This window comes from Nuphar pumila, chromosome 5 (assembly GCF_984573655.1).
Source record: "Nuphar pumila chromosome 5, dmNupPumi1.hap1.1, whole genome shotgun sequence".
Classification (NCBI taxonomy): Eukaryota; Viridiplantae; Streptophyta; class Magnoliopsida; order Nymphaeales; family Nymphaeaceae; genus Nuphar; species Nuphar pumila.
The window spans coordinates 76,217,031-76,238,982 of record NC_143253.1 but is presented as its reverse complement, the minus strand read 5'-3'; positions in this window follow the sequence as shown (position 1 = coordinate 76,238,982).

The window sequence follows — 21,952 nt, the reverse complement described above, 5'->3', positions numbered from 1 at the left end:
GACATGTTAACTCTAAATATATGTCTAAATTAGCTAAGAACAACTTGGTACGTGGGTTACCTAAAGTTTCATTTAAAAAGGACTATTTTTGTGATGCTTGTCAATTAGGAAAATTGTCAAAATCATCTTTCAAATCAAAAAATATTGTGACAAGTAAAAGACCTTTAGAGCTTCTCCACCTGGATCTTTTTGGTCCTTCTAAGGTAGCTAGTCTTAATCATAATAAATATGCTTTTGTCATTATACATGATTACTCAAGATTTGCTTGGGTAATATTTTTGAAAAATAAAAGTGATACGTTTTGTGAACTTGAAATTTTATGTAAAAAGTTACAAAATGAAAAATCTTCTACAATTATCAAAATTCGTAGCGACCATGGAGGAGAATTTGATAATGATATTTTCGTAAATTTTTGTAACTTGCATGGTATCTCTCATAACTTTGCCTTTCCTAGAGCTGCACCTCAAAATGGTGTAGTAGAAAGAAAGAATAGAACCCTTCAAGAATCTGCTAGAACTATGCTCCAACATAATAATCTTGCTAAATATTTTTGGGCTGAAGCTGTTAACACTGCATGCTATATCTTAAATAGAGTTCTTATCAGGCACTTATTGAATAAAACTCCCTATGAATTATTCTATGACAGAACTCCAAGAATAGACTGCTTCAAAGTCTTTGGGTGTAAATGCTTTATCCTTAACACAAAAGATAGCCTTGATAAATTTGATGCTAAATCTGTTGAAGGCATATTCTTAAGATATTCAAGTCGTAGTAAAGCATACAGAGTTTTTAATAAGAGTACAAATACTATTGAAGAATCTATGCATGTCAGTTTTTGTGAATCTATTGATCAATCTATTCATAAAGAGACTAACGATGATGATCTTGAAAGTATAAATTTTTTCTTAGATAACACAGCTAAACCTAATGAAGATGATCTTCAAAGAACATTTGTTGAAATCAGAGATCATCCTCAAAAGCAGATTTTGGGAGACCTGACTAAGGGGGTTCAAACTAGAGCTCAGCTGGAACGTATTGCAAATATGACATTCATTTCTCAACTTGAACCAAAAAAAATTGATGAAGCCATCATTGATGAGTTCTGGATGCTAGCCATGACTGAAGAACTAAATTAGTTCCAAAGAAATGATGTATGGGATCTTGTACCAAGACCAAAAGATCATAAAATCTTTGGAACAAGATGGATCTTCAGAAACAAGCTCGATGAAACAGGTAATGTTATAAGAAACAAGGCAAGGCTAGTGGCTCAAGGATACAATCAGGAGGAAGGTATTGATTTTGATGAAACATTTGCTCCTGTTGCCAGACTTGAATCTATAAGAATGTTTTTGGCATATGCAAGCTATATGGATTTCAAACTATACCAAATGGATGTTAAAAGTGCTTTTTTAATTGGTTTTATAAATGAAGAAGTTTATGTAAAACAACCTCCAGGTTTTGAAAATGAACAATTTCCTCATCATGTTTTCAAACTAAAACGTGCTTTATATGGTTTAAAAAAAGCACCTCGTGCTTGGTATGATAGACTTAAAACTTTTTTATTAAAAACTGGATTTTCTGTAGGCAAAGCAAATTCAACTTTATTTGTAAAAATAGTGAATGATCATACCTTAATCATTCAAATATATGTGGACGATATCATCTTTGGATCTACTAACAACAGTCTTTGTGAAGATTTTTCTAAGTCCATGCAGAAAGGATTCGAAATGAGTATGATGGGAGAACTCACCTACTTTCTTGGACTGCATATTAAGCAAACCAAGGATGAAGCCTTCATCAATCAGTCTAAATATGCTCATGAACTTCTGAAGAGGTTCAACATGAACTCAACTACTTCAAAGAATACCCCTATGAGCACAACTACTGTATTGGACAGAGATGAAGATGGTAAGACTGTGGATACAAAGTTATTCAGAGGTATGATAGGATTACTACTTTATTTAACTGCTAGCCGTCCAGATATCATGTCCAGTGTTTGCTTGTGCGCTAGATATCAATCAAATCCAAAGGAATCACATCTTAAAGTTGTAAAAAGAATAATGAGATATCTAAAAGGAACAATTGATTTTAGGTTATTTTATTCAAAATCATCTACATTTGATTTAATCTCATACAGTGATGCTGACTTCGCTGGAAGTAAATCTGACAGAAAAAGCACAAGTGAAACATGTCAAATGCTAGGGCACTCACTAGTTTCATGGTTCAGTAAGAAACAAAATTGCGTATCATTATCGACTACTGAAGCTGAAAACATAGCTGCAAGCCTAGCATGTACACAAGTCATCTGGATGAAATAGACATTAAAAGATTTTGGTTTAAAATTTGAAAATACAACTATTTTGTGTGATAATACTAGTGCTATAAATTTGTCTAAAAATCCTATTCTTCACTCACGTACAATGCACATTCAAATTTGACACCACTTTTTAAGAGAATAAGTCTTAAACAACATAATCAAACTGGAATTTATACCCACTACTAAATAATTAGCTGATATTTTTACTAAACCTTTAAAAAATGAAGACTTTATAAGAATTAGACGAGAATTAGGAATTTGTAAACTAAGTGACTTATAATTAATCACACTTATTTATAGTTTTAACTAGATAAAACTTTACAATATCTTATGATTTTTTATCATTTATATATTTTAAGTTTTGTTTGTATCCGATTCCTTCTTGTCGATTCTTGTTTTTTTTCTCTTTCATCTATTCTTATCTTTTTTACTTTTCGTGTCTCATCATCTCTTTTACCTCTTTTCAAAGTCAAAAAAAGTAATTCACATATTCACGTACACCACAAGCTTTTTAATACAAAACAAATGCTTTATGTCATATCTTTCAAAGTACACTCAACTTTATGTCTAATCACCTCTTTTACACATCTCTATAAGAATCTATACAAAACTCATTTTCGACAATCATGTCTCTCTTCTTCTTTTTTATATAGCAAATCAATTAAGTATTAGTTGTCCTTTTTTGTTTCATTGATCCCATCTTTCTCTCTCTGTCACAAAATCTGAATTCACCTTTTTTTCATCTCAAAACCTTGGATTTGGCCCTATGACAAGATTTTACAACTTCATTTTTTATTCTCCAAAACAATGGACTCTCTCATGTCGAGTTTCTTTTGTCTTTAAAACTATGTCTTTCAACAATATGTCTGTTATACCTATATGGGCTATAAAAATTAATTCAAGACAATCATGACATTTCTTTATGTCTTTCATCTCATGTCACTCATTAATTATTTTTGTCCTCTTTTCTATCCATGTCTTATTTAAAAAATCTATGTATGTCATCACTCTTTTCTTTGTCTACTCTTGCTCCTTTCACGCCTATCCATAAAAACCACTTTTACATAAGCAATCATAACTCTTCTCTCATAAGTCTCTTTTGTCTCTTTCTCAATGCATTCCTTACGAATATTGAATCTATCCTCTTTAAGTAAAAATCATTTTTTATATGAACTTGTTGTTTGTCTTATTTGGCCATTATTCATCTTTTATCTCACATGATATTACTTTATAATATTCTTACACACATCCCTTTTCACGACATCTTTTATTTTCCCTCATTCCAAGACTCTTCACATCTCAACACCTCTTAATGGAAATCTTCAAATCTGTGGGTCATTATTTACATCGTGCAACACACCTCTTTGGTTCTATTCATCTCTCCTCTTTTGTCCATTCGTTTTCAATCACACACTATAATTCCAAAGAGCACTCCATACTCAAACCATGACTACTCTCTAAATACGATGGTCTTTCCTATATCAAGGTTTCCTTATAATGAAAAATAATTTTTGAAACTATGTCCCTTTTGTCATCTAACATAATATAATAATTTTTATCCTCACACTCTTCCAAAGAGTGATTTGATCTCTCATTCACGTGTGCCTTAAGATACAAATTGATATTCACGAGTGATCCACTCAACTAAAATCCAAACTTCATTCACTTCAATTGTCATTCACTTGTTATTATAATAAATTTCATCCTTCTATTTATAAAATGATTCACTCTTCACGAATTCATCACCTATTCGAAATCTTCTATCAACATACATTCTCTCCAACTTCATTTCTTAGTCTCTAAAGATTACTTGCCATGGCCTCCTCTTCAAAATCTTTCTCAGATGATGTCAACATGATTGAGTCTGCAGAATTGAGATATCCTGATCTCATTCATAACTTCCACTATGTTAGCTCTCTTCCAATCCAAACAGGTAAGTTAGTCAACTTTCAAGACTTCACCTTCTTCGATCTTGAAACTTCCCTACAAGACTTTGTTCAAATCTTAGGATCATCCAACACTATGTCTTATTACCCCCATCTCATCAAATTTTTTTATACCAATCTCTCTGTGAACCATGACCAATCGACTATCACCACCATGGTCCATGGTAAAATAATTTCCTTTGACATTCACCCGTTAGGTAGCATTCTTAACCTTTCATCCTATGGAATCGAACTACCAAACATAGTACCTATTAATCATACTGTGTTTAAAAAGGTACTTCACTCCACTTGATCCACCCACTTTTTGTGGCATCTGAGCAATCTAAAACCTCATGCTCTGCTTTTGTCACAAATTCTTTACCACAATGTCTTCCCCAAACAACCGTCCAAGGGATTCGTGCCAAACAAAATATCTCTTTTCATCTATGTGATCTTATGTTCCTTCCTAATAAACTGGTCGAGCATCATATTCAACAATATGATTAATTTTTATGCTTTTTGTTCACTTCCATTCGGATATTTTATCACTCATATTCTCAAGTACTTCAATGTGCCACTTCAAAATGATGTTGTCTCTTATTCAATACATGCATTTGATGACACCTATATCCCCGAAGAAGGGTCACCTCCACAACATTCTGACAATGAAGGCCCTGGTGAGGCAGATTCGGCTCTACAATCTGAACTAGACATATTCTCAACTCTTGTCGATGTCCAGAACACTCAGAATCTCTTACTGAAGAATCAAGCTTCTCTTCACCAAGCCTTTCAATCACTGAAGATTGGCCAAGATGCTCTACTTCGGAAATTTGATCACTCATCTGATTCTGAATGAACTATTTTTTTTGGTCTGTAATAATACTTTCCTACTCTGATCCCTCCTTTTTGTCTATGACAAAGGGGGAGAAAAACCCTGTCTCTCCTATGTTAGAGAATTTTGTTTTCTTAAACTTAACTTTTACTTATTTTTTATGCATTTTTTATGATATCATATTCAAATTATTATTATGCATATGGATTATTGACAGGGGGAGAATATATTGTCATCATAAAAAAGGGGGAGAATGTTGAGAAACTATGTTTTGATGATACATAATATGATATGATGTCATACATAATAAATATATGATATGCTTTAATATGATATGATAAATATGATATTTCTTCATGAATATGTTATATTATGACTGGATATGATTTGTCTTGCATTTAACGAGTATTTGGTGCAAGGTTATTTCACCTAAGAAGAATGGAGACAACCTGATCAAGTACAACTATTTGATGCAATCATATTACTTTGAAGAAAAAGCTTGATGGGCCATACATTCATAAAGATTATCCAAGAAGATCGGCTACTTCAAGATGAAGACTTTTTCTTCTTTAGAGTCATATGTAACAGAAACTTCACAAGCATGCATATTGCATATCTCATGTTACATTATATGCTTTAAACATCATACAAGCCATCTATTTACAAAAATCTAAGCTTTTCATAAAAGCATACAATATTTCAAAAAACTTTTTTGAAACAAATCATTGTACTTTCTTACAAGCATTTATGAAAAAGATATTTTGACAAGATATAATAGCTCATGATTTCAAAAGCATTAATTGTACCTTCTAACAAGCATTTATGAAAAAGACAACTTAAAAAGATATAAAAGCTAATGATTTCAAATATGAAAGAAAAAGACAAAATGAATTTACTCATAATACGCAATCGTCTATCTTGAATTGACAATTTAAGAAAAAAAATATTGTTTTATATACAAAATTACTTATTGTTTAAACAAGACAATTAAGTTTGGAAAAGATCTTTTATTTTTTAATACACACTCAAGAATGTCGACTTACACTTAAAGCCATTATTCTTTCTGTAAACATTAAATGCCATCTCAAAAAGCATTTGAGAAATGACCTTTTATTTATTTAATAATAAAATCCACACTCAAGAATGTCAACTTATTTAAAGCCATCATTCTTTCTGTAAACATTAAATGCCATCTCAAAAAGCATTTGAGAAATGACCATTTATAAATAAAGTACTTAACAAGCATTTATTGTACTTACATACATTTAACCAAAGAAGTGACGATTTGTAAGAAAACTATTAATATACTACAAATTATTAAATTGAATAAAGACAAACTTATACTTCAACATTTAATGTACTACAAAGCATTTATTTTGAGAAAAGACTCATTACAAATTAAATATCATTTTTAATTACAACAACATATAGTGTACCTCAAATAGTTAATTTATGAATGACGACTTTTTGAAAAAGCAATATAGTACACATTTCATTTCACACAAAGTTGTTTTTGAGATGACCTGACACCTCACATCTCAAAAGGACAATCATTTTAAAATGCAACGACTATTTTCTTAAGACTATATATATACAAACAAAATAGTATTTTCACAAGACACATGTGAGATTTTAAAAGAAAAAAAACTTCTATTCGATATTCTGAAAAAGAGCTTAGAAAAAGAAAGAGAAAAAGTCAACAAAAGCTCTTTGACAAAAGAATCAACTGTGTGTGAAAAGAAAAGAACTTTTTGTTCCTCTGAGAGATTATTCTATCCACTTTTCAAAAAGAGAACATTCTGATAATCTTCATACGTGCATTCATATTATTCTGAAGGTTCTTTAGGAAAGTGTTGTAACTTTCTGTTATCTTCTGTATCCCTTCTCTATTAAGAAAAGTAGACCTCTAGGAAAGAGGGTGTTTCCCTTCTCTGTTGAGAGAAGTAGACCTTTGAGGAAGAGGGTGTTGTACTACTTATCCTGTAACACGAATTTTATAGTGAAAGGCTCAAGTGTTTTACTTGGGGACTGGATGTAGGTCAGTAACTCGACTGAACCAGTAGAAATCTTGTGTTTATTGTGTTGTGCCTTATTTTCTTTAATTTTATTTTATCGATCTATATCATATTTCACTATTCACCCCCTCTAGTGGAATTTCAATCATGACTCCCTCGACAAGAAGAATGGAGATTAGTCTCATCTGAGAGACTAGTCAAGAAATGAGAGTCTAGGACCGACCAACTAACAATGAATGCAACTTCAGACAAGTGGTGAATATGATCTGGCTTGACTTGGTCAAGCACGTTCTGCATCTGTACCTCTTGCTTACTAAAAGCAATCAGTGATCCTAAAGTCTCAGAAAATGGGGCTTTATGTGAAGACTGTAACAATTGAAGGCCTTGCCCCTTCTGTTGAGGTATAATGGAAATTGACTCGTCAGTAAAAATGATATGGGGCTCATGAGTCGATTCCTGAATGGGATGATACACATTCTCTCTCTGAAGGGATGTAACAGATTTGACTTGCGCATGATATGAAGCGGTGGGTTGCAAGTCAAATGACATGGGCTCCTCTTCCTTGGATGTGACAACAGACTGACTATGAAGGTTCCCATGTCTTTGTCTACTCAATGTCTGAGCTAACTATCCCATTTGAGTCTCTAGCTTGGCTATTGACTGCGTATGGGAGCAAAGAGTGGCCTTGATATCAGAAAAGGCCTCTAACATCTTCTCTTGAAATGATGAACTTGGAATGGGCTCCTGAGGAGAAGGTAGACTAGACTGGGAATGAACCTGTGAAGAAATGGGAAGCGAGTAACCTTGTGATGGGTTACTGTGTCTATACTGCGTCTGGGATGGCTGATGGGATGGGGAAATGGACTGGTTTTGCCAACCTGGGTTATACGATGGTGTAAATGAATCAGGCATGGGTCTAGCGAAACCTTGGGCAGCATTCACTTGCTCCTGAACGAATTCAGGATATAGTGGCGCTGCCGGATAACCAGACATCAAATAATAAAAACTGGTTCTCACTAGTGGATGAGACTGGGTCGAACTCATGTAACGGAAATATTTCATATTCAAGCACACAAATCTAAACTATTTCTTTATTACCGAATTATAAAATGTAAAATGTACGAGAAAAGTAAAAACAACTAACTATTACAACAAATGAATAGCCTTTGCAGAGGGCATAAAAAGCGATATTTACAAACCCAGATATAAATTCCTAATTCTAAACTGAAAACAAACTTCTACTCTTGTGCTTCTGTGTCACTCAATCACTTTCGCTCCACTCCTGTGCGATCCTGCACAAATCAAATGAACACGAGCAGTACCAGAGATAGAAATAGAAACTTATATTAAACTAGCTAAATGCTAAAAACACTGAAAGATATCATCAAAAGAATCTAATGACAATTAAAACTATATTAACTAATGACTAATGATAATACTAATCATCCACAAATTGATAAACTAACAACTCACTAGTTATTTAACTGAGCAACTAAGTAAATTCACTTAACAACTAACACCTAATTAACACAGGAAATGACTATAATAAATTTACAAGAAGACTTGTAAAACAAACAGGAATAAGAAATACTAAAATGCAATTCAATAACAAACAAGAAACTATAACATTTATACAACAAGAAAATGCAGGAAATCTAGAAAACAGGAAATGAGTGTTTTAGCAACAGAAAAATGAAATAAAAAACTGACAAGCAAGAGAGACACTGCAATGAAAAACAAGAATTTAAAAACAGCAATTGTAAGGAATAAGTGCAGGAAATTGACAATTTCAAAACTGGAAAACAGAACAAGTAATGCATAAAACAGAAAACTGATAATACATGAAATGAAAACCAGACATTTATCCAATGAAAAACAAAAATTCAGGTATTGAAAATAGGAAAAAAAAACCCTGTAAAAACTGAAAAATTAGAAAGAATTGCAAAGGCTAAATAAAAAGAAAATATAGGAAAAACAAACTGAAAATGACTAAAAAAAATCAGGAAATACAAAACAAGAAATGGAAAACTGGAAATCGATTTCAAAAACTATAAAATGAAATAACTAAAAATAGGAAATGGCTTTGTAAGAAAAACAAGAAATGATTGAATTGTAAAACAGGAAATCGTGTAAAAACCAAACTTAAAAAAAACTGAATGTAAGAAAGCAAAACAGGAAATCAAGATATGATAAAAACAACTGGAAACCGGAAATTAAAACCAGAAGTTACATTGAGTAAAAACAAGAAAATAAAAAAATGAAATCAGGTGCTCATCCATGAAATGAAGTTAAAATCTGTTGTAAAATGAAATTCAGGTGCCGTGAGTAACTCAGGTGAGGCTGCCGGATAAGGTGAATCACATTCTTCCAGTGGATTGGTTCACGACAACAAGATGCTGTTGAAGATGAATTGTCATTTGCCAACCGATCCAGATATTTGAGACGCTTTCATAGTGGATGCATACTCAAATCTGGTAGAAACAGATGCAGATGATTCCAGAACAGTAGATCGAGTCTATTTTGTCGATGAACAGAGAATGTTGGTAAATAGTGAAATTCCGATGGCTATAATGCAAATCCGGCAGCTTAGGAAATACAGATTCACAATCCAATGAATTCAGGCATGCACAGACATTTAGATGCAATGAAATTCACGAATGAAGCTAGATCAAGTGAGAAATGCACAAATGGATGAAAACAGAATGCACAAACAATGAATGTATGAAAAAAAAATACAAAACAGAAAGTGCGATGCTGAAATACAAGAAATCAGAATATGAGAGAAAAAAATAGGGAATCTGATGCATCTTATTATTTTTCTGAAATGTAAACAGAGATAAGAAGAAGAAGAAGAAGAAGAAGAACATGATAAAGAAGAACGATTGAGAGATGGACTTACCATAACTTGAGAGGGATTAGAAGAGAGGTGGCCTCCTCCCGTACGCCGTCGTCGGACTGAAGAACCTCCACTGGAAAAGAGTAGAAGAGAGAAATAGTGAGAAGGGGAAGAAAAAGGTAAAGAATGATGGAGGAGAAGGGTTAGAAAAGAGGGTTCTGGCGCACAAGGGGGAGACAATTTTTTTTTCACTTTCTTTGGTTTTAAAAACACATTTCGGTAGGTTTGTTACAAATTTTTTTTCAGTTTTTTTCAAAAGTCCTAAAATTTACTAGAAATTCCAAAAACCTATTCCAACAAAATATTTACAACATTCTATACTAATGCTAGTCTAATTCTAATAATTTTTTTTTCTTTTATTTTAAAAAAAATAACTACTCTAATATGTATCTTTAATAATTTTTTCTTTTTTTCTTCTTTTCTATAAAGAAAACCAAAATGATTTTATTAACAATATAAAAATGTATACTAAATTGCAAGATAAAGCTATTTTTCTCTATTTTCTCTATTTTTTTATTAAAATGATCTATCCTAGCATATAGATGGGTTTTTTAATTGATTTTAATATGAAATCATGCATGTTTTTATGTAAAATGTACCTAAAATCTTTGCATGATCACTGACTGATCAGTTAGCCCTCCAAGTTTAGTGTTTGTACTAACCGTTCATCACAATTCATGCTCTAAATTTCAATTTCAACCTTTGGGTTACCATTTTGTCAAAATTCAATCTTTTTCTCTTGCGAAGGACCCTCTTCCAGGGAGAGTTTGAGGGAGCTCCTTCCTTTTCTATACAACCATCTTTTTGTTCGCAAGAACCCTTTTTCCAGGGAGAGTTTGAAGGGACTCGTTTCTTCGCGAACTATTTGCAAAACAACAACCCATTTTTACACAAAGGAACCCTTTTCTAGGGAGAACTTTGACGGAAGCCCGTTTCCTTTTGTGGCCTCCCAATTTTCTTGATTTTGGCCAACCCCTTCACAGAGGACCCACTTCCAGGGAGAGTCTGATAGACTCGTTCCTCTGTGATACTTTTTCAACCTTATTTTTGGTCGCCTTTCCATAAGAGAAGCCTACAGATAGGGAGTTTTGACTAAAACTTAATTTCTCTTCGAAAGTTTCGTTTTGCAAACAGCTCCTCTTTAGGGAAGAGAGTAGTATTTCCTACTTCCCATTCAGGTAAGGGCTAAGTCTGGGTCTCTCTTTTTGGAGAAAAAGAGAGGAGAATTTTGTCATGGATATGTCGATTCGATGTCAAGCGATTTCTTTCATCAAAGATTTCTAGAATATTTTACCAATCTGCTATCAAAAACCATTGTTGACCTCAAAGCTTTTATTGCACAAAGAATTACCTCAAACTACCTTCAATATTATTTTAAAAAGGACAAGACTTTTGTGAAGAAAGAATAGAATTCAAGTTTTTTTTTTTGTTGGTCAACCGAGAGGATGACGAAAAATCTTCGATATGACCGGCAAAGGAAAATTCAATGATGTTGAAAAGGCATAAATGAATTGATATTGATCATAGCTATGACACATTCTTAAAGATCGTTCTTCTGACAATAAGGCAGTGGAAATATCCTGGGCAGTAAAAGAACCTACCCAATCCATATCTCCCCAGCCATTTAAGCTGCAATCAAATATCTGCAAAAGGGATCTCTCAATTGTCGTCAAGATGAAGACAAATATGCAAGCTAGACCTCCGGGGCCAAAGAATATTTAGATCATCTTCGAGATAAAGGAGTTTGTAACGAATCCTTCCAGGGAAAGTTCAGATCACCGTCAAGATGAAGGCGACTGCGATGAACCTCCCGACAAACCCTATAGGATATTTGATTTCTGCTATCATTTAGAGATTTTTGACCAATGAACAATATCATCAGTATAATTCCTGAGAAAAAGAAGGATCGGAGCATCTCCAAGATGAAGGAGTTTGTGATGTACCCTTCCCAATTAAAAGAAGAAAAAGTCAGGACATCTCTAAAACAAAGGATGATGTAATAAGCTTCTCCCAAAAACCCAAGAAAGCTCCATGATTCAAAAGAGTGCAAAAAGATCATCATGGGAAAAAGTTCCAGGATATCAAACTGCCAAAGCCGCCAAGAATCTTCTTTATCTATGTGAAATTCTTCTATCAATATCTTTTCATTTAATTGCTTTTATGAAGCTAAGAATATTTCCTCTCTTTTCATATCAAAGAAATTGATATCTTCCTTGAAGAAACTCAACAACAATGAATTTGATTCTTGATTCTGCAGAGTTAGCCCAATTGGAGTTAATACTCTAAGATAGAAAGATATGATATTTTCACGTATATGAGCACAGTTTAATCAATCTGAATCAACTACAATTTTTGGCATCTTATTGGCAATTATTTCTAGTTATCTCAATATGAAGCAAGAACTTGTTGTTCATTTTGACATACTCTGACGTTATCCCTCATTAGGACTGAAAAGTCCCTCCCTTCTGTTTGATCTGAGTCTCTCAGATCTGCACACTTTTATGTGTTCCCCACTGTCCTTCCATAGACAGTTCTCGCTCAGGATAAGGGTTAAAATTGAACTTTCTGCAAGAGGTCTTTTGTTTTTAAGAGCTAATTTAGTCTCAGCAATGAGGCGCCCAAGAACATCCTTTTTCCAAGCTTTAGGGAACGCCATTTTCCTCCTTTTGCAAACCTCTCTTGGATTTGTTGTGCAAAATCCAGAGGTCCCATCACAGTTTCCTCGCTCCTCGAGGATTCTGTATCCATTCAGGCTAGGGATTAAACTTGTTACCTCGCTCCTCGAGGTATCACCCACTTAGGTTAAGAATCAAACCTGGACTTTCTACGAGAGGTCGTCTGTTTTTAAAAGCTGATTTAGTCTCAACAATGAGGCGCCTAAGAACATCCCTTTTCCAAGCTTTAGGGAACCCCATTTTTCTCCTTTTGCAAACCCCTTTTGGATTTGTTTGTCCAAACTCCGAAAGTCCCATCATGGTTTCTTCACTCGAGGACTCTGTATGGTTGTCCCTTTCAGGTTAAGGGTTAAGCCTGAACCTCACTCCTCGAGGTATCGTCCCTTCAGGTTAAGGGGTAGGCTTAAACCTCGTTTTTTCATTAGGTATTGTTATCATCGCAAAATTTTACTTTTGCAAGTCAAACTGACCTTTGAAAAAAGTTTTTGAAATAACTTGCCTCCATTTTTAAAATGCAGGATAATTCCGAATAATGGACTCGCCTGTCGGTACGAGGATCAACTGTTCCTGGCGCCTTTACCAAAGGTAATTGAACCAAGGATCAAAAGTGTGCTTAGCTTTGCTCAACTTGTCTAAATCATGTTCTATTTTCTAAATGCACAAAGAATTAGGCATGTGCTATGAATTTTTTGAAAATGCAAATTTGAAAACATGATGTTTGCTTCAAAGTTTGGAGAAAATACTTGGAAAATTCTTGGAAAAGATGTCACTTGGAAAATCATGAATCATGGTGAAAGAATATTTCTGGGGAAAAAGAAAATCAAATTCTGAAGAATCCAAGTGTTTTGTAAAAATGGATTTCTGAGGAATTTCAAGTAACTTTGGAAAAACTTGATTTCTATGAATTCAGACTTTGAAAATGAATATATAACTTGGAAAATCATGATTTGAACTTTATAAATACTTGAAATATCATTTGAAAGCTCAGAGTTTTGAGAAAATCGATTTCTGAGAAAGATTTAAAAAATTTTAAGACAATTTTAAGAAAATCGATTTCTCTGAGTTGGAATTGGAATTTGCAAATGAATGAAATGAATGAATATGGATTTGAAAGACTTGATTTTGAGGAACTGAGAAAATCCTTTTGTATTTTTGAGAAATGCAGTGCATTTTAAAGTTAGCCTAAGAGTGTAGGCTGAATGTGGCTAATACGAAGATCACAAATTTGGGTCTCATTCGTATTCTGACTATGGCCATAAATACAAATTTCACTGAGTTTGTCAACTCACTAAGAGCTAGTGCACATGCCATTCATGTAGACCATGGTGAATTTGTAAAAATATGCACATGAATGATGCATTCATCAGATATTAAAATTTGCAGAATTAAACTATATGCAATGCAAATCCTAATCTAAGCAGAAATTGAAATTCTTATTCCAAATTTAATTTAATTTACAACACTTACTGAATTTAAATACATAAAAATAAAGTCTTCAATGTCCTTGCAAAACTTGAAAACTTGTTAGTGAAGATATGTTGGCTTTTCTAGATTTATCCAGTAATATCTAGAAATTACTAGATTTTGCTAGATATAAGCCTTTTTCCATGATTCCCTGAGATAAATATAATGAAATAAGAAACAAAATTGAAGAAATATAAAAATGGAATTTGAAAATTCAAAATTGGGGTTAAAATAACTAAAATACCCCTGATAGCAAGACTATGGCCTTAAAATCAAGGTTTTTAGAAAGATATTTTGTAAAATGCAAGTTTTGAAATTTAAATGAGGATAAATCAAACATAATATGACATGATATGATTAAAAATATGAAAATTAGGGTTTTAAAATTTCGAAATTGAGGTCAAATGACCAAATTGCCCCCGATAGCAAGACTATGGCCTTGAAATCAGGGTTTTCAGAAATAAATTTTGGTAAAAACTTTGGGTTTAGGATTGAAATAAACACAAAATCAACCATGAAGCATCCTAATATGATTCTAAACATGAATAAACCCTAAAAACATGAACTTATACACGAAAATCAAGAAATATCATGAAAATCATGATTTTGGCAGTGTTTCGGGATCCTGCGGGCACCCTTTTTTGCAATTTGGATCATCTAAGCATCAAATGGATTCCAAAATTGATAAAAATCGGTACCTGCACTTGTTATCACCCTAAAATAAGATTGAAACCATAAAAATATATTTTTGACATTATTCCAATTCGAAAATTGTATTAAAACCCTAAAATATGCTATTTTTACCCGTGGTCACAAACCAGTTTTAGTGTTAGACCCGAATCAAGGGTCAATTCACCATGGAAATTTCTGAAATTTTACAGAGACAAACTAGACAAAAAACACAGAATCGCTTTTTTACATATTGAAAAAATCATCTCCGGTTAGGGAGATATTGTTCCGGCAATCTGAACTTAAATTCAACGGATATAAAATTGATTAAAACAGATACTTTCGGTTGAAAATACAAAAATAAATAGCATTCTTCATCCAAATTTTTTGAAATTTCATAATTAAATAATAAACAAAAAAATAATGTACTTCCCTTTTTATAGATCATGAATCAGATCTATGGTTTGAGATCTATGATTAGTACAAGTCGGATTAGGGCTTTTATAAATCATAACGAGTTTTAAAATATGGATCCGACTTTCTGACAGAGGAAAAATACAAAAAGAGGCAAAAAATTATGAAAATTTTAAAGTAAATAGCCTACATCAACACAAAACCACTGCACTTTACGGATCTCAAATCAGATATTGGAAGAAAGAAATAATGCATCTGCAAGTTATGCTTGAAATTAAACAACGATTTTAATCAACAGAAATCCCGATTTGACTTTGTATTTTATTAACAGGGTTCCCGAATCCCAAAACGCCTGATTTTTTTACAGTAGTTCCTGACATATCCGTGTATGACATATAAAAAAACCAGCAATTTACAATGAGTATTTCAATATGAACTAACATGTTTTCTACAGATCTGAAATTAAAATCCACAAAAATCTAAGAAACACCAATAAAACATGATTTATTTAATGAAAACAACAAAAAAATATATCTAAACAGTAAAATGAATCCTATTTTGATGCTGTAATACATGAAATAGACAGTAATGTGCTAAAAAATAAAAATAAAATAGGGAATGAATGACTGGAATTGCTTTTACCCTTGAAATCATGGATTTAATCCATTTAATCGGATAAATCTCATGTTTTCTTGGTTAAGAATATAAAAAACAATGCAATAAACGATTCTAATGGATTAGAATCATGGAAAACAACATGGAATAGGGTTAGATCATCTTCTTGAATTGAACTTGAGGTTCTTGAGGTTGAATCCATGGTTTAATCCATAAAAGGAGAGGTGCCAATGGTGAAATCTAATATAAAATCATAAAAAACTAATAAAAAATAATAAAATAATGTTAAAAAAACACACCTTGGGGTTTCAGCTTCAATGGAGGAAGAAGAGGTGCTGGAGAGAGGAGGGAGACTACGAAAATTTGAGAGAAAAACAACCTTCTTTAACCCCTCTAAAGACCCCTTTTTATAGTTTTTTTCAAAACCCATGTAATTAGGACTAATTAATACCTAACTTTGACTTTTTCAAACCCTATCTAAAACCACCAAGGGAGGATGATTTTTTCTGGTTTCCTAACCCTAAAGAGACCCTAAATAACCCCAATTAAACTTCTAAATATTTTAGGGAACTTCCCAAATGTGGCGCCACTTGGCGTTTTTCAAAAACCCTAATTTAAAACTTTAAAATCAAGGTTAAAATCTAAAGTAAAAAAATATGATTTTTTAAAATCAAGTTTGGACTCTTATAAATTCCTAACCTCTAAACTAACTAGAACTATGACTAACCCTAGTCTAACCCTGACTTCCTCAAATGTGGCGCCACCTCGAGTGGGCCCTACTTGAGTTTTTCAAAAATGATTTTAAAACCTGAAATTGAGAGGTTTTTTAAAAGATATTCAAAAGTATATTTTGAGATTGAAAGTTTTGAAAGGACACAGAGTCCTGACTGGATCAGAGTTCCTTAGGATATGGCGCCAACTGAGTGGGCCCCATATCGAAATTTTGAAAAACTTGAAACAAAGACTGAAAATGATTTTGAAAAGAGGTTAAAATCAACAGTTGAAATTCAAAGTTTTGAAAATAGAGTTCTAAGCGAACTGGAACTCCGGGCTAGAGTCCTGAATTTTCAGGACTATGAGATTTTGGATTTTAAAAGCCAAATGAAGGAGTTTTTGAAAAATTTTATCCAAAAAAATGGTAAAATAAGGTAGAAAATGCAGTCAGGGTTAGAGTCCTAACTCAACTGAAACTCTGAAATAGAGTCCTGAATCAACCGAGACTCTGCAAAATTACCTAATTTTCAAAAAAAAATAGAAATGAATGAAAATAGAAGTGAAAATAAACTTCAGAATAGACTCCTAACTAGATTAGGACTATGGGACAGAGTCCTGATCGGCCTGAAACTCTAGATTTTTTTTATATTTTCTGAAAAACAGATGAAAGAACTTATGAAAATAGTGAAAACAATAACAAATATTGAAATAAAATAGAGTCCTAATTGAACTGGGACTCTGGGGACAGAGTACTAATTGAACTAGGACTCTCAGATTTTTGGATTTTTTGAGAAAACAAATGAGAGAATTTTGAAAAACAGTTAAAAATAGGATAATATTGAAGTTTTGGTTCAGAGTCCTGATCTGATTAGGACTCTGAGAAAGAGTCCTGATTCGATCACAACTCTAGGATTTTTTGGTTTTATGATAAGCAAATGATGAAATTTAAACATAAATTTTGAAAATCAGTAAAAATGGAGTGAGAAACAAACTTTGGATAGAGTCCTACTCTCGGGTAGAGTCCTGATTCTATCAGGACTCTAGGATAAAATCCCAAAATTTTGAAATTCTTTGATAAAAGTGTAATAGTTTTGATAGATGGAAAGATTTTTTAAAGATTCTCTCAAAATTGAAATCAGAATCAGTGTCCTGATCCAACTAGGACTCTCTGAACAGAGTCCTGTTTTGACTAAAACTCTGAGTTTTTGACTGATTTTGAAAGATTTGATTAAAAACAGGTAAAAATAGTGACAAAAGACAACGTCCTAATTCAACTGAAACTCTAAAGAAGAGTCCTAATCCGACTGGGATTCTTAAAGGAGAGTCTTAATCCAACTAGGACTCTGGGATTTTGGCCAAAACAAAAGATTTTGAAAGGTTTTCTCCAAAACAGATAGTAAAAAGTAGAGTTCTGATCCGACAGGAACTCTAGAAAAGAGTTCTGATCCAACTAGGACTCTAAGATTTTGCCAAAATGGAGGAAATGGACAAGGGATATGACCATAACTGGTTTAAAATCAGAATGGTGTTTTAAAAAGGTTCAAAAAGATTCAAACAGATGAAAATACAGAGTCCTGATCCAACTAGGACTCTAAAATTTTTGAGATTTTTGATAAATGAAGGAATCCAGAAGCGACACCACCTAAATGGGTCTCGTCTGAGAATTGAAATCAGTTGAAAATTGAGTTTAAAACGAATCCAAATTGTTTTATGAGAAAACATTTCAAAATATAAGATCCTGGGGTTGGCAAATGATAGAATGCTGATTAAAAACCCAGATTTTAAAATTGATTTTGAAAGAAAAAATTTTAAAAACTCGAATCTGGATTAAATATTTTGAAAACAGGAGTGCTGGATCTCGAAAATGAGATGTAATGACATACAATGCTATGCAATGCAATGAAATGGTATGCCGAATGCATGCAATGATATGCAATGACACATGAAATATATAAACACTGGATGAGGATGAAAATTTAGGCTGTTTACAGGTATCTTCCATTCAGGTTTGGGTTAAACCTGAGCCTCGTTCCAAAGAGGTTCCTCGTTTCGACGAGGTAGTTCTCTCAGTCTCATCATGGTTTTCCCCGTCATGGAATCCCATGTTCTTCATATCCATCTAGGAAAATATCATACTTGAGTTTCATCTCACGAGGCATTTTTCTAAAAAATGTCCCATCAAGGTCTTCGTATATTCCTTTCCTATTCAAGTAAGGGTAGAACCTAAAATTCATCTTGATATATCTTCGTCCCATCCAAGTTAAGGGCTAAACCTGAGTCATTCCAAAAAGTTGATCTCGTCTTACCTATGAGACTTGGTCAAAATTCTTATTTCCCACCATTTCAGGATCTTCACCCAAAAGTCCCATCACGATTTCCTCATTTCTGTTATCTAGTCATATCATTTTTGAGGATTTCGTCTTCCCAAAGCCATTTAGGATAAGGACTTAAGCCTGAAAAACCATGTCTTTCAAGATAAATTCTTTCACACCCAGTTCAGATATGCTGACTGGGGCATTTTTCAAAATTTGGAGTGTTTTCTTTGCCACTAAGCTCGGCTTTCAACTGGCTTAGTAGCAAAGAGGGGCATCTTTGAACACCTCAAATTTTTTAAAATTTTATAAATATTCTCTTTTTGCCCTTGGCCCTAATTTTCTTGAGTAAATTGAGTCATTGTTACTCAAAATTCGAGTTTATTTCTCGGATTTACTGGAATTAAATCCATTTTCTAGATCTGACTCAATTTCAGATCCGGATCTATTATAAAAATCCAAATCTGAGCTTCGTTATCCAATATTCAAAAATAACAAAAAAAAAATCCAAAAGGTTTAGACAGTCGATCCGGTGTCTATTCGGATCCATGCCCCTATATCTCTCAATTCAAGGTTAAAAATTTGAATATTTCCTCAAAATCCGGATTCAAACTCATTTTTCTGAAGAAATTTTTAAAATTCAAACCCGAATTCTCAAAAAATCCCTCTTTTGTAAATATTTCTCAAAAATACAAAAAAAATAGTTTTAAATCCCTTATTTTCCCATAGTTTTAAAGTTTTATTTCAAAAATACAAAAAAATATAGAAAACATGAAGAAAAGAACAAAAATCAAAACACAAATAAAATTACAAAAAAAAATAAATAAATAAATAAAAAATATATATATATATATAGAGTTTTAAAACCCCCCTTTTTGAAAAAGTTTTTACGAGAGCCTTGTTTTTTGAAAAAATGAAAATCCTGCAACGGCTTTTCGTTGCCCGATCACGAGCTCTCTCTCTCTCTCTCTCTCTCTCTCTCTCTCTCTCTCGATTCACCCTTTGATCGATCGTTCTTCCCTCATCCGCTTATCTCCAATTGTCGTCTCTCTTGATTGATCCACCATTCGATCACCTTCTTCTTCCTCTCCCGTTCATCTCCAACGGCTCCTTCCCTTCCTGGTCCTTCTTCTCCCTCTTTCAAAGGGCCCTAAGGGGAAGCCCTGAGGGATCCGCCATTCACCTCCCCATCGCTCCACTGCAAGATCGATTTGTTACCCCGCCTAGCCTCTGATTTGCTTCCCCTCTTTCCTCTCTCCCCTAATCTTCCTTTTTTTGGTTTTTCCTTCTGATCGACTGAAGGAGATTGATCCATCTTCAAGTTCCAGAGGAGACATCACCACTCGATCGAGTTAAATGAAGCAAAAGCTCCATTACAGTAAGAACTGTGTTCTTCCTCTCTTTGATATTTTATGAATTTATTCTCTTTTCTTTTAAGTTTAACATTGTAAATTCCTTCTTCACCTCTCTTACCATTCGTTGTTCATCCAAAGCATATCATGTATCATCGAATTGCATATAGCAATATCGATGTTACACCTTTGCAATAGCATCATGGCCTACTAAAATTAAGGCTACAATACACCCCACGACTCACTCTTTTCTCTTTCTATTTTCATGTTTAAGGATTTCTTCTCTTTAGTATTCATTCCAATTTTAATGAATTGAATCACTTCTTAGTGTCGAATTACATATTTGCATTTGTTTTTGTTTACAGATCACTATTATATCCCTTAGATCCTTTCTTATTTCACACCTGCATCATACATCATTAGTTCTAACAACTATGCATCGTATGCATCTGCCACTTTCAGCATAACACCTCCCTCACTCGCACTTTCTTCATCATAATATCTCAACAACTACCTGCAGTTGACTGTTGTGATCGAAAGTCAATTGACTAGATGAGTTTTTTTTTTGGATTGAGTGATCGGTTAACTGAATTCTATAGCTGGTGAGTTTTCTGGGATAAATATTGTGCTTGGAGCTAATTGATATCTGAACTCCCCTGTGTCCTATGTGTTTACGTGTTAAAATTGATTTGTTGAATTACATGCTCAGGGTTGATCATACATATATGTTCAATGTGCTTACCTGTCAAGTTGAACATAAGTTCTGAAAAATCGAATGCGTGTGAAAATAATGTGGGTTTGATATATAATACCCATGATCGTTCATTATGTTAAACTGAGTATATATCTCCAGCAGCACACTTTGATTTCATTTGGCTGGGATGAATGTGTGTGGTCTAAGAAAGGGGCTAACTGGGTAAGTACTTCCTAGGTTATGTATTAACTGAAATTTTGAGGTTTTCAAACACTGTGAGAGTATACTGTGTATGTGAGTATGTTAAGTGAATAACGATAATGCCATTTGCAGAATGGTATATATCTATTAATATATACGTGTTAGCATACGTACCTGAGTATGTGTGTCAATAGCAGACTATATTGTGCATGTTACCATTCTCACTTATATATGTATTCTTTACAGTACCTTTGCATTTTCTCATCTAAAGATCCCCTGCACATTCATCGCAATACTTGTCTACAGTCCCTTTACACTTCCACTTACCACTTCACCCAGCAGTTTTCTTCACTGCACCACCAACAACATATCATACGGCACTATGTTCCTTCACTATCATCACTGCCACTCACCTATGCTTAGCTCCAGCACCTCCCTGCACTCTTCCATTTGAAAAGGCAGCAACACTTAGGCACCTTGCAGCCACCTATTACATCTTCATTTTCCACACCATTTGCACCTTGTAATGCATAAACATCCCCTTTCCAGTCTTATATCTCTGCATCCATGTCATATATATATATATATATATATATATATATATATTACTTACCATCTTTCCATACCTTAGATCATAAATGGTGTTTCACTTAATATTGAGCACAAGGTAGATATATGGGCATCTCATCACTTGCATCTCTAAGATCAATGTGACATTTACAATCCTCCTCCATCTTGTATTAACTCTATCTTCTTGCAGGAAATATATAAAAGGGTTATTTTTCCTCTTAGCTTAGGAATTGTAATTTCCATTTCAATTTCAAGAAATGTAATAGCTAAATTATAATGAGAAGTTT